Consider the following 11,821-nt stretch of genomic DNA (forward strand, 5'->3'; position numbering starts at 1 on the left):
TCCCTCTCTCTCTGCTCTTCCCCGGCTAATGCTCTGTCTCTCTCTCCTTCAAAAATAAGTGAACATTAAAAAAAATTTCAAATACGCAGCACAAGAGAGTGCAAGGTACAATGTATAAAGCTAAGGTTTACATGTAGCTCATGGTGGTGGGACATCTGGGAGGCTCAGCTGGTTGAGTGACCAAATCTTGAGTTTGCTCAGGTCACATGAGTTCAAGCCCCACATTGGGCTCTGTGCTGAGCTCTGCAGCGTGGAGCCTGCTTGCGATCCTCCCTCTCCCTCTCTATCTGCACCTCCCCTGTTCCTGTTCCATCTCTCTCTCAAAAAATAAATGCAGGGGCACCTGGGTGGCTCAGTCGGTTAAGCGTCCCACTTCAGCTCAGGTCACGATCTCGCGGTCCGCGAGTTCGAGCCCCGCGTCGGGCTCTGGACTGATGGCTCAGAGCCTGGAGTCTGCTTCCGATTCTGTGTCTCCCTCTCTCTCTGCCCCTCCCCCATTCATGCTCTGTCTCTCTCTGTCTCAAAAATAAATAAACGTTAAAAAAAATTTTTTTAAATAAATACATAAACTGTAAAAGAAATAAAAAAAGTAAGGCTCATGGTGGTAACACAGCTTAATCCTGCATAAAAGGAACAAGCAGCTTTCAGAGGAGGTGACGCTGTGACACCGAACTGTGTCCTGACGGATGGTCAAATGCGTGAGTTGATAATGAAGGGGACCCGCAGGTGGTGGTGGAAGGAAAAGGAGGGCCAGTGTGCACAACTGAGGAACCTTTTCCAGGATTGGTAAGACATGGGACTGAAAACATCAGGGGTAGCTTTGCAAGCACTCAACCCCGGAAGTGAACAACAGGCAGTAAGTACCTCTTCCGTGAACTCACTCCGTCTACCAGCGGAGTAGGCCCGCTTCTGTTGCGATTTTCACTCTCTGCGTCCCTCCTCTCAATTTTTAGACAGACCTTGGCTTGCAGGCCGCTGAAACAGATTCCTCTCGGCTGTTCACATTTTCTTCAGGGGGCAGTTTCGGTCTGATATCATCGCAGACTGCTTGGGTTTTGTCTGTACATCTGTAGTGAAGTCTCCTTTATATAGGTCATCAGCCGTTAGCCTCTGGAAGTGTCGGGACAGGTAGCATATGCACGATGTTAGCTGACTTGCCCTGCGTGCAGGACACAAAGCGCTCCTCCCATCAAAGATTTCCAGTGTCAGGCTTCACAGAAATAATGAAAATACTGTCAACTGGACAGCCAGAATTTCAAAGCAGCCCTTTTATCTCTGGTTCAGGGCAGGAAGGTCGGCCTCCTTCGCTGTTAGTCATTCCAGCTTAAGGCACAATAGCTTTACTGTTCTCCGGAACACAGTGAAACGCTCCTGGAGCCATTTGGTAAAGGGATTCTGGAAAAAAGAAGTTGCATGACCTTCCAGAAAAAATAAATCATTTCCAAGTGAGTCTTCAATAGAATTGCAAGGACACCCTCCTCAACACAGAACCAAGCACAGGTGTTTGAGACTTACTGGGATACTTACTCTGATTCAGTTGGGTTGTAAGGGTTCGCGTGGACTATTTTCTTTTGGTATTTCCTTTTTTTTTTTTTTTTTTTTTTTGGAGTCGTAATAACTTATCTGTAAATAACAACTCTCTTCCCTAGGTTTTTTGTATGGGCTTATATAGCAAGGGTTGCAAGCAGGGAAGAACAGCAAGACTTTAATAAAGATTTTAATTGGATTCCTCAGGAAAAAGAGGAAGTGAAAGCATTGGTTTTGTTTATTTGTTTATTTTAATTTTAGAAAGAGAGTGTGAGCCAGGGAGAGGGGCAAAGAGAGAGAGAGAGAGAGAGAGAGAGAGAGAGAGAGAGAAGCAGGCTCCACGCTCAGCACGGAGCCTGAACCCACAACCCTGGGATCATGACCTGAGCCAAAATTAAGAGTCTGATGCTCAACCAACTGAGTCACCCAGGCAGCCCTGAAAAAGTGTTTTGTTTTTGTTTTTTTTTTTAAGTGGCTTAAGTTCTTCTAGAAACTTTCAAAGTAGATTAGAAAGCACCACGGGGAGATATTAGCAGGTGGCTGCAATCTTCATAGTGGGGTGAACAGCAAGTCAGCCTTAATATCCACCAGCAGCCTCTTCTTTACTCTATCTTTTAAGTTTATTTATTTTGAGAGCGAGAGAGCATGAGCAGGGGAAGGGCAGAGAGAAAGGGAGGAAGAGAGAATCCCAAGCAGGCTCTGCACGGTCAGTGCAGAGTCTGATACAGGGCTCGAACTCACAGACTGTGAGGTCATGACCTTAGCCAAAGTCGAGTCAGGCGCTTAACCAACTGAGTCACCGAGGCGCCCCAGTCTGTTCTTTACATACGTGGGTTTCAAACTGTGTTCCGTGGAGCCCTGAGGTCTTCCTAGGTGTCTCGGGGGTAGGAATACTGAACATGGGCTGTCAGCTAGATTCTGACGCCTCATGTCCCAACTTCATCTACCACATCTGAGCTTGTATCTGTTTTACACAGATGTTTGGTGTTCCATAGAAGATTTGTTTGAAAAAATATTTATGTTCAGGATGTGGAGAAGAGTTTGGCAATCATTGTTATGGTCACTTCCCTTAGCATCTTCTAAGAGTCTCTCAAATGAACCCCACGTATTTATTCTGGTGCCCTTTAAAACTGCAAGAACTGCTCTTAGACATGGGTAAGCAGGCCACCTGTCTAAGGTCCTGTGACAAAACAGGCCACGTGTTTTAAAGGGCCTTCCTCAAAGGCCTCAAAGTTTTCTGAGTCTCCTCTAGTACCTAGGACTGGCGTTCTTAGCCCACACGCTTCCTGGTCCCTGTTTCTCCTCTTCAGAGAGCTCTCTGTAACTCTACCCGGTGTGTGCGGTTGGCAGCCAATTGTCCCAAAGGACTTTGGAGCCAGCCACTGCGGGACTGTTCTGGGGCACATGGCTGGGTCTCAGTTCCAGAAGTGCAGCCCAACAGGCAGAATGTTCCTACTGGCCAGTGCAGTATTTCCTTCACAGGATCATTCAAGACTCTGTTGCCAGAATAGCGCTGGTACTCTAATTTTCAGTTACGGACACTAACAGCAGACATAAGAATTCAGGATTTTTGGTTACTGACAGTCCACTGCCTGTCTTTGGGCTTGAACTGCCCACGTGAGCCCGTGCTTTTGCTCCTGAGTATCTATGCTCCAACTGCAGTCCATCCCTGGTCCCAGCATCCAAGGTTATTGGCAGTGGTGGCAGGAATCCATTACCCCCGACCTCTCTTGCTTCTGGCATCCAAGGCAGTTGCCCTGTTCCTTTTTCAGGTTCTGCACCACGTGTCAGAGAGTCTCCTAGTAATGGCCAGGCCTGTCTCCTCCAAGGGCTTTTGAAATTGTTGCTGTGCAATAACACTGGGCCTTCTGATCAATGTCCTTTCTCTCCTTTGGATTGATATGGTGGCATTGTGCTCTCCCAGGTTGTTCTTAAGGCCTGCCAGATGAGGGATGGACATTGCATGGCTATTGGGACTATGCTCTTCCCGACAGGCTCGGAGGCTCATCTCCTATCCTCTTTGCAGGTGGTGGTGGAAGACAGGAGTGGGATCAACACTAAAAGAGATGACATTCTAGGAATGCAGGGGTTACAGCCTAAAGAGTTCAAGAGAAGGCATGGTTAAAATATGTGCTATTTTACATTTAAGGTATAAAATTCTTATCAACAAATTTAATATGAGCAGAAAACAAATTATCGTTCACATTTTTGTGCATACCTTGAGCAAAACTTGCATTTGTGGTCATCGCCAATGACACAGAATAACAACCCATGACAGAAACATTGCAAGCCAGTATTCAGAGCAGCACAATGGATGATGTCACATCATGAGTGATGATGTAACAGGCATGAAATAACTGATGTTGATGAATTATAGGAATAAAAAGATCTGTATTGGGGTGCCTGGGTAGCTCAGTCAGTTAAGCATCTGACTTCGGCTCAGGTCATGATCTCACAGTTTGTGGGTTCGAGTCTCGCATTGGGCTCTGTGCTGACAGCTCAGAGCCTGGACCCCGCTTCAGATTCTGTGTCTCCCTCTCTTTCTGCCCCTCCCCGGCTTGCACTCTGTCTGTCTCTGTGTCTCAGAAATAAATAAACATTTCAAAAAGTTAAATAATAAAAAAAAGATCTGTATTACTTCTATATAAACAGCTCACCAAGAGCCATGACATTGTAAGAACTGTGTTGCTACCCTTTCTTGCCATGGGAGATATAAATTAGCCAAGAACCTCATATTCAACACAACAGAGCATGAAGAGATACTTCCTAAACCTGAATAGGAGCAGATGGGGCCCAGGATACTAGAAAGAATCTTTTTATGCACTGATTGGATAGAAAACAATTATGAGAATCTCTACTTCACCCATTTCTTAAACCATAAGTTAATCATCTTTTATGGACTCATAAGCTTGGTAATACATTTTTAATCAATTTTTTTATATAGACAGGGTTCCCCCAAAATATCTTGCCCAGGGACTCATGCACTCTAGGGATAGCCTTGCTAAGACCTTCAACATGTCTTTCCTGATAGTTTGTAATAACCTCCTAATTGGTATCTCTGTTTTTTAAATCTCTACAGTCTCTACTGCATCTCCCAAAATCCCAAAGAGTGTTCTTTCTAACATTCAAATCCAATCAAGTGTTTCCTACCTACAACTCTTTAATACCTAAGGAACCAAACTGAAATTCTTTGGCTCGACACATAATTTTATGTCAGCTGGCTCTTCCTTGTCTCTTTTAGCCTCATCTTCCACAATACACCATTACTTACTCTATGTTCTCACCACATGACTGGTAATTTTCAAAATCTTCAGCGCTCTTAAATGTTTTAACCTCTCTTGGTATTCCCTTACCATTACTTGCCTACCTAAATGATTCCTACATGTCTGGCAAGACTCACTCAGGCTCCCGCCAATACCTCACTGAAAGCTTCCTTCCATCTGTCTCAGGCTGAAGGGGGCCAGAGGAGCTAGAGAGAAGTGAGGGAAGGAGGGAGGATGGAGTTGAGGTCAGACACTGTGGGAGGTAGTTCACAGAGGTCCTCAGAGGACTGTATTCTTTTTTTTTTTTTAATGTTTATTTATTTATTTTGAGGGGAGAAGGGTAGAGAGAGAATCCCAAGCAGGCTCCATGCTGTCAGCACAGAGTTCTAGGCAGGTCTTGAATTCACAAGCCATGAGATCATGGCCTGAGTCAAAATCAGGAGTTGGACTTAACTGATGGAGCCACCCAGGCGCCCCCAGAGGACTTTATTCTGAGGTAGAAGTGGGGACATCCAATGGCCTGTCAGTTGTGCCTCCCAATATTCACATCCTTGCATAGTGCCTTCCCACTCTAAATCTAGGGTGGCTGCATGACTTGGTTTGACCAATACGAGGCAGAAGCAACTCTGTGCCAGTTCTGGGCCTAAGTCATCAGAAGCCATGACAGCTTCTGAATTGTGCTTTGGAAATCCCTCGGTGCCATGTAAGAAGTTCAGCCAACCTGCTACTGCTGGAGAGACCATGTGAAGGAGCCACAGGGAAAAGGAGAGACCTGAGACTACACAGTGAGAGCAAGAGACTCAGCCATCAGTAGCTCGGCTTATGGGCTCCAGCTTCCAGTTGTCCTTGTCAAAGGGCCAGACATGTGAATGAAGCCTCTTGGATATTCCAGCCCCATCCACAGCTTTGTGAGCATCCTGTGAGACATCTACCTGAACCCCAGTCAACCTATGGATCATGAAAAACAATAAAAAGGTCATACCAAGCCACTAAGTTAGCTGATAACTGAACCAGGACTCAGAGCCAGGTGAGAATAGGTCTTGGCATCAAGCATCAGTGAGAAGATGCTGGGTGGGAGATGTGTAGCAAGTACCATTAGCAAACTCACCATCTGGCATCATGAAGCAGATCTCAGAGACTGGATGGACAGGAGGGTGAAAAACTAAGCATCTAGCAAGACCGTATGCACCCACACTTATCGACCTAGCATACTTCCCCATCATGCTCATCCAATCAATCTCCTACTGGATCAAGAGGGATGAAGCATCAAACAAGTGCAACAGTGGGACATCCATCCATACTTGTGCCAGGCAATAAGGCAAGGTGACCATCCAGCTGGCAAAGTGTTGAGGACAGGAAGCCAATACCTGATTAGATGCCGTAACAGAAATGGCTGAAGGTGATTACCAGTTAGTCCTTTGCTCTTCTGGTCAAGGGCACAGATTTCATCCCAGTTAATATGGCTTCATTCCATGGCCACAGACTAAACCTTTAACCTCAGCCAGCTGTCCAAATCGGATTCCCTCCATTAGTCTTAGGAAAGATAAAACAAGATACCATGTTCAACCAACAGCTTTTCTCAAGGAAATGTGCTGTGAGCAAGACCATCTGTAACAGTAACAGCATCAGAAAAATAACTGGGTGCTAAAATTCACCTGCTCATCTGCTTCTTCTCCACATTCCAGTCTAAATTTATTCTTCTACTTGAATTCCCTATTTCTGTGAATGGTATCGCCAGTCTCCAATCAGTCCCAGGTGTATACTTTGACATCATTTTGAAGTCTCTCTTCTCTCCATCTCCTACACCCGACCTACACCTTGATATAACTTCTACAACATCTCTTAGATCACTTTTTATTTCCACAGTTCTAGGTTAGGTATGCATGTATAACTCTTAGATGGAAGGTTCCAGGGACTTCTTTAACTAGTATTGAAGTTTCTGTCCTTTTCCCCCCTCCAATCCATCTTTCACATCTCTGCAAGAATAATCTTCCTAAAGTATGTTCTGAGCATGTCATTTTCCAACTCACGATCCATCAACTATTCTCCAACTCCTGCAACAGGGCTGCAAACTCAAATACCTTCAGGTGATTTAAGTGTAAGATGTGACTGAATGTTTAGGACAACAGGGAGCAATGTAGGCCTGCTGACAAGTGGAGAGAATGAATCTTGCTCAAGGCATTTACATTCCCTATTTTTAGAACTACTGTTCTGAACAAATGAACCACAACATTTCTCAAAATAAAGGCCAGACTCTTTGGTCTAATATTCAAAGTTTCCCATGACTCAATTCCAACCTATTTTTCTAGACCCAAAATTTTCAGTATCAGTGTGTGGTTCAGAGATGGTAGGTATATGGCACCTGGCCATTACTCTTCCATCCCTGGTCCATTGTAGATATTGCCACACTGTTCACAGCCCTCTTTCCCGTTGGGCTCGATACAGCCTCGGGATCCTCCTCAACGCAATACTCCACTGAGCATTTATGAACTGGGTAGGCTTACAGTGCCGGTAAAAACCTATTTGCCATTGTGTGCAACACATGTCTGATCAATTCCAGCCAAGGCCAAATCCCTTAGGTTTACTGCACTTTGCTCATCAGGCAGCCCAGAGAATTTCAGCACTTTGAAACAAACAGCCTGGTTTAGCTATTTCTCTCTGCCACACACTCTGTGTTACTTCCACAGACTGCTCTGCTCTAGGCTCAATCCTATTTTAGGTGAGTTGTCCCTGCAACCACCACAGGTCATGGCAGGAGGTTTGTTCCAGAGAGAGGCCTAGAGGAGGACCCCTCTTAGTAAAAGCAGATTTCTTGGAAAGTCTTCCATTCCCCATATCCCACCTATACCCTTGCAGTGGCGAATAATCTCAGACCCTACCTCCACTGTTTTAGAGGAACTCTCTAACAACACAGTTGGCCCACAGTATTCAGTCTGTTTATAGGTTGTGTACATAGATTCAAGCTCCCTACAAGCATCGTAATCTCATTTGGATTTGGCTAAGTGGTGTGTGTGTGGCTTATGGGAGACGTTTATGCGATGATGCCCACACCAGACAGAGTCTAAGATTTCCCTGTTGAAGAGTTTATCCATTCTATAACTACTGTTTCCATGACTTGGGGTCAGCTCCACTTTTTCCCATTTAATTGGGCCATGCACATTCCAAAAAGCTCAGTTTTCCTCTTTGTTTGGCAAGATGTTTATACTTTCTTCTAAAGCAACTGACTTTATTCTTTGTCCTAAAGGAGAAAGTAAGACAGATGCTAATAGTATGACAGACTAATTAAAAAAAGCCCAAGGGAGGGGAAGTAGGAGAATCATTTATTAAAAAAAAAAAAAAACAACTTAATGGACCCAGTTTGTCTTCATTTGTGATCCTCCTGAGAGGTGTTTAGCCTGGTACCTGCTGTGGCAGACATCATCCCCACTCCGTGTAGATATCATGCCCTAACAACAGGTGTGTAAAACAAAATTTGACATGAAAAAGGAGTCCTGCGTCACATGTGACCCTAAATGCTGCTCTGACTGCCTATATGGTTTAACATGCCTCCCACAAAGCCTTCAAATGATTGGGTCTCCAGGGCAACCACAGACAGTGATGCAGCAGGTGTGAGAGCCAACAGGGCAGGTAGTCAAATACACGTCACCTCATGGATCTCCATGTCCCCCATGGCCTTAGCCCGCTGAGAGTCTCTTATCTGTTCAGAGCTCTGGGTTTGTTTTGTTTTGTCTTGAGTTTTTGTAACTCAGGAATAAACTCTGCTACGGACTGAATGCTTGCGTCTCCCCACAAATTCATATGTGGAAGCCCTAATCCTCAGCGTGACAGCATTTGAAGGTGAGACATTTGCGAGGTAATGAGGTCATAAGGGTGGAGCCCTTGTGAGTGGGATTAGTGCTCATACAAGTAGAGACGTGAAAGGGGTGATCTTTCTCTCTGTCGTGTGAAGACACAGCAAGGAGACAACCATCTGCAAGCAAAAAAAGAGGGCCCTCACCAGACGCAGAATCCATCCACATCTTCGTCTGGGACCTCCCAGCCTCCAGGACTGTGAGAAACAATGTCTGTTGTTCATAAGCCACTCTATGCTAATTTAATAGCAGCCTGAGCTAAGAAAAAAAATCCCACAAGAATGAGTTATATTTGAAGAGAGGGAGAGAGGCAATTCCATGCTAAGGACCACTTGCCAAAGTGTCTCCCAAGGAGAGTGATTATTTCCATCTATTCCATCTGCACAAAGGTAAAAGAAGGCATTATATGGGGAGAATCCCCCAAGCAGGTTGGGAATGTGTTTAAGTTGGGTTTTCATCTTTAATCAAGACAAAGACACCAGTGAGACTGTGTTTGTAGCTGAGGTGGCTTCATGCCGAAACCCTGGGGAAATGAACTCTCAAGGAACCACCTATTTTCTTTTCTTTTTTTTTATATTGAATATAACTTATTGTCATATTGGTTTCCATACAACACCCAGTGCTCATCCCAACAGGTGCCCTCCACAATGCCCATCACCCACTTTCCCCTCTCCCCCACCCCCCATCAACCCTCAGTTTGTTCTCAGTGTTTAAGAGTCTCTTACGGTTTGCCTCCCTCCCTCTCTGTAATTTTTTCCCCTTCCCCTCCCCCATGGTCTTCTGTTAAGTTTCTCAAGATCCACGTATGAGTGAAAACATATGGTATCTGTCTTTCTCTGACTGACTTATTTCTCTTAGCATAATACCCTACAGTTCCATACACGTTGCTGCAAATGGCATGATTTCATTCTTTCTCATTGCCAAGTAGTATTCCATTGTATATATAAATCACATCTTTATTCATTCGTCAGTTGATGGACATTTAGGTTCTTTCCATAATTTGGTTATTGTTGAAAGTGCTGCTATAAACATTGGGATACAAGTGCCCCTATGCATCAGTACTCCTGTATCCCTTGGGTAAATTCCTAGCAGTGCTATTGCTGGTCATAGGGTAGGTCTATTTTTAATTTTTTGAGGAACCTCCACACTGTTTTCCAGAGCAGCTGCACCAGTTTGCATTCCCACCAACAGTGCAAGAAGGCTCCCGTTTCTCCACATCCTCTCCATCAGAAACAACCTATTTTCACCAAAAGCTTGTTCATCATTGGGATTCACCTCACCTGAGATGGCAGGGTCAGCCCAGGCTGGGTGGCTAGGCCTCCCCAACCCCCCAAATCCCTGCCCTGGCTCAATGAACACACCGTCCCCAGAGCCTGAAGTCCAGGTAGAGGGCGTACTTTAGCCTCAAGGTCCCTAGTGCACTTGGGAGTTGCATTTTATAAAAACTCATGAAGGATTTTAAAAAAGATTTTTATTTTCTTAAACATTTTTCCCAGTTTAATGGATTCTATCACTTTTTTTGTGGAGAAGAAAATACAATGTTAAAAAAAAAAGATACTGTGTCATCCATACTCTCACCCACCCACCCTCCAACTATGCGATCGCTGATGGGGTGACTCCAGGTTCTGGCACTACACCACCCAGTAAGAAGTCCTGCCTGACATAGCCTCCCAGCTGAGGCACTGTGGGCGAAGGGTGATGACAATGACTAGAGAGGAGCCCTGTGGGATTTAACAAGACGTTTGCAAAACAACAGACGTGTAAGTATGTTGGAAAACCGACAAGAGTATATCCCTCTTCCGATTATGAGAATTTTAGGTGGTTTTTCATAGTGAAAATTTTATGAGGAAATAGGAATATTCAGAAAGACTGAACAAAATCCTGGGGTAGCATGAAGAATTAATTACAAAACAACATGGAGAGAAGGCCATAATGAGTAGGAGCATATACAATTTCTCTCATGGCCTCAATAGGCAATCTCTTGACACTTTGACTTTTCTTTTGATCATCGTTCGATTTATTTCTCAGCAAATATTTAGGTTCCTTATCCATTGCCCTTATATAAGGTTAACAGCACATCTCACGTGTTCTGCTTGTCCTTTCTGCCCCCCCCCGCCAAATGCTTCTTTAAATGGCAGGCCAGGGTGTAGGATGTTTGATGTTCTCTGAGTTACCATGAGTTCTGGGCTGTAAATAAATCATGAAGGTACCACATCATTCATGAATTATTCATTTTTTCTTGTGCTTTCTATAGGAGACTATGCTTCAAAATCGAATTCAAAGTACGGAAATCTGAGGTAGTTTCAGATCATTAAAATGGCTGGTTATTCAGCCTTGCAGAAAGATTTTTTAAAATCTATGTTAATGTAAAAAAATTATTTTTTTGAATGTTTATTTGTTTATTTATTTAGAGAGAGAGTGAGAGTGGGGGGCAAGGCAGAGAGATTGGGAGAGAGAGAATCCTAAGCAGGTTCCACGCTATTAGGACAGAACCTGACACAGGACTCGATCCCACAAACTGTAAGATCATGACCTGACCTGAAATCAAGAGTCAGACGCTTAACTGACTGAGCCACCCAGATGCCCCTATGTAAAAAATTTTTACCAGCTGGAAGAAGTACAGCCTTCCCTACATTTACCAACACTACAGAGGTGATGCCTCAGGTCACAGAGGGCACAAGGGGCTTAAAGATACGGAGTCCTAGTGTTGTGTGGCATAAATGTCAATTTTTTAATAGAAAATTGTGTTTCCCATAACATGCATCCTTTTTCAGTCTTTGGGCTTGCACCCCAATTCCATGATTGTTCAAGAGGATATTTTCTCCTCTTTTACAAAAGGAGCACAGGCTGTCCACAACTTACTAAGTACCCAACCTACTACATTCCAAATCTTCATTAAGGAATTATTTAGTTGAAGCAGATGAAACACATTCTCCCAAAGAAACAAGGTGAGTGGTTCTGTCCCCAGGTGAGCTCACAGCCTGTTCACCCATAAGGTGCCAGAAATGTGGACCTAATGATAACCCAGAATGTGATCAACAGACAGAAGCATATTTCCGCAGAAAACTGTGTTCAGTATTTCATCCTGGGTTAGGAGGAACAGACCTCCAGACATTCCTTCAGTTTTGATGTCACATAGGCTTGAGGCTGTTCCAGGGCTGGGAAGGGCAGGGAAACAGC

General features: G+C 44.4%; 1 long non-coding RNA gene across 1 annotated transcript in view; it reads right to left on the minus strand.

Moving 5' to 3' along the window:
• LOC113602812 (uncharacterized) overlaps positions 1 to 9,934 on the minus strand; it is a 41,752-nt gene extending 31,818 nt beyond the window's left edge. Inside the window, exon 1 of the long non-coding RNA XR_008300359.1 lies at positions 865 to 9,934. This is a non-coding gene — a long non-coding RNA (uncharacterized LOC113602812). The remainder of the gene's footprint in view (positions 1 to 864) is intronic.
• Positions 9,935 to 11,821: the final 1,887 nt, after the last annotated feature.

Source organism: Acinonyx jubatus, chromosome B4 (genome assembly GCF_027475565.1).
Source record: "Acinonyx jubatus isolate Ajub_Pintada_27869175 chromosome B4, VMU_Ajub_asm_v1.0, whole genome shotgun sequence".
NCBI classification, from domain to species: Eukaryota; Metazoa; Chordata; class Mammalia; order Carnivora; family Felidae; genus Acinonyx; species Acinonyx jubatus.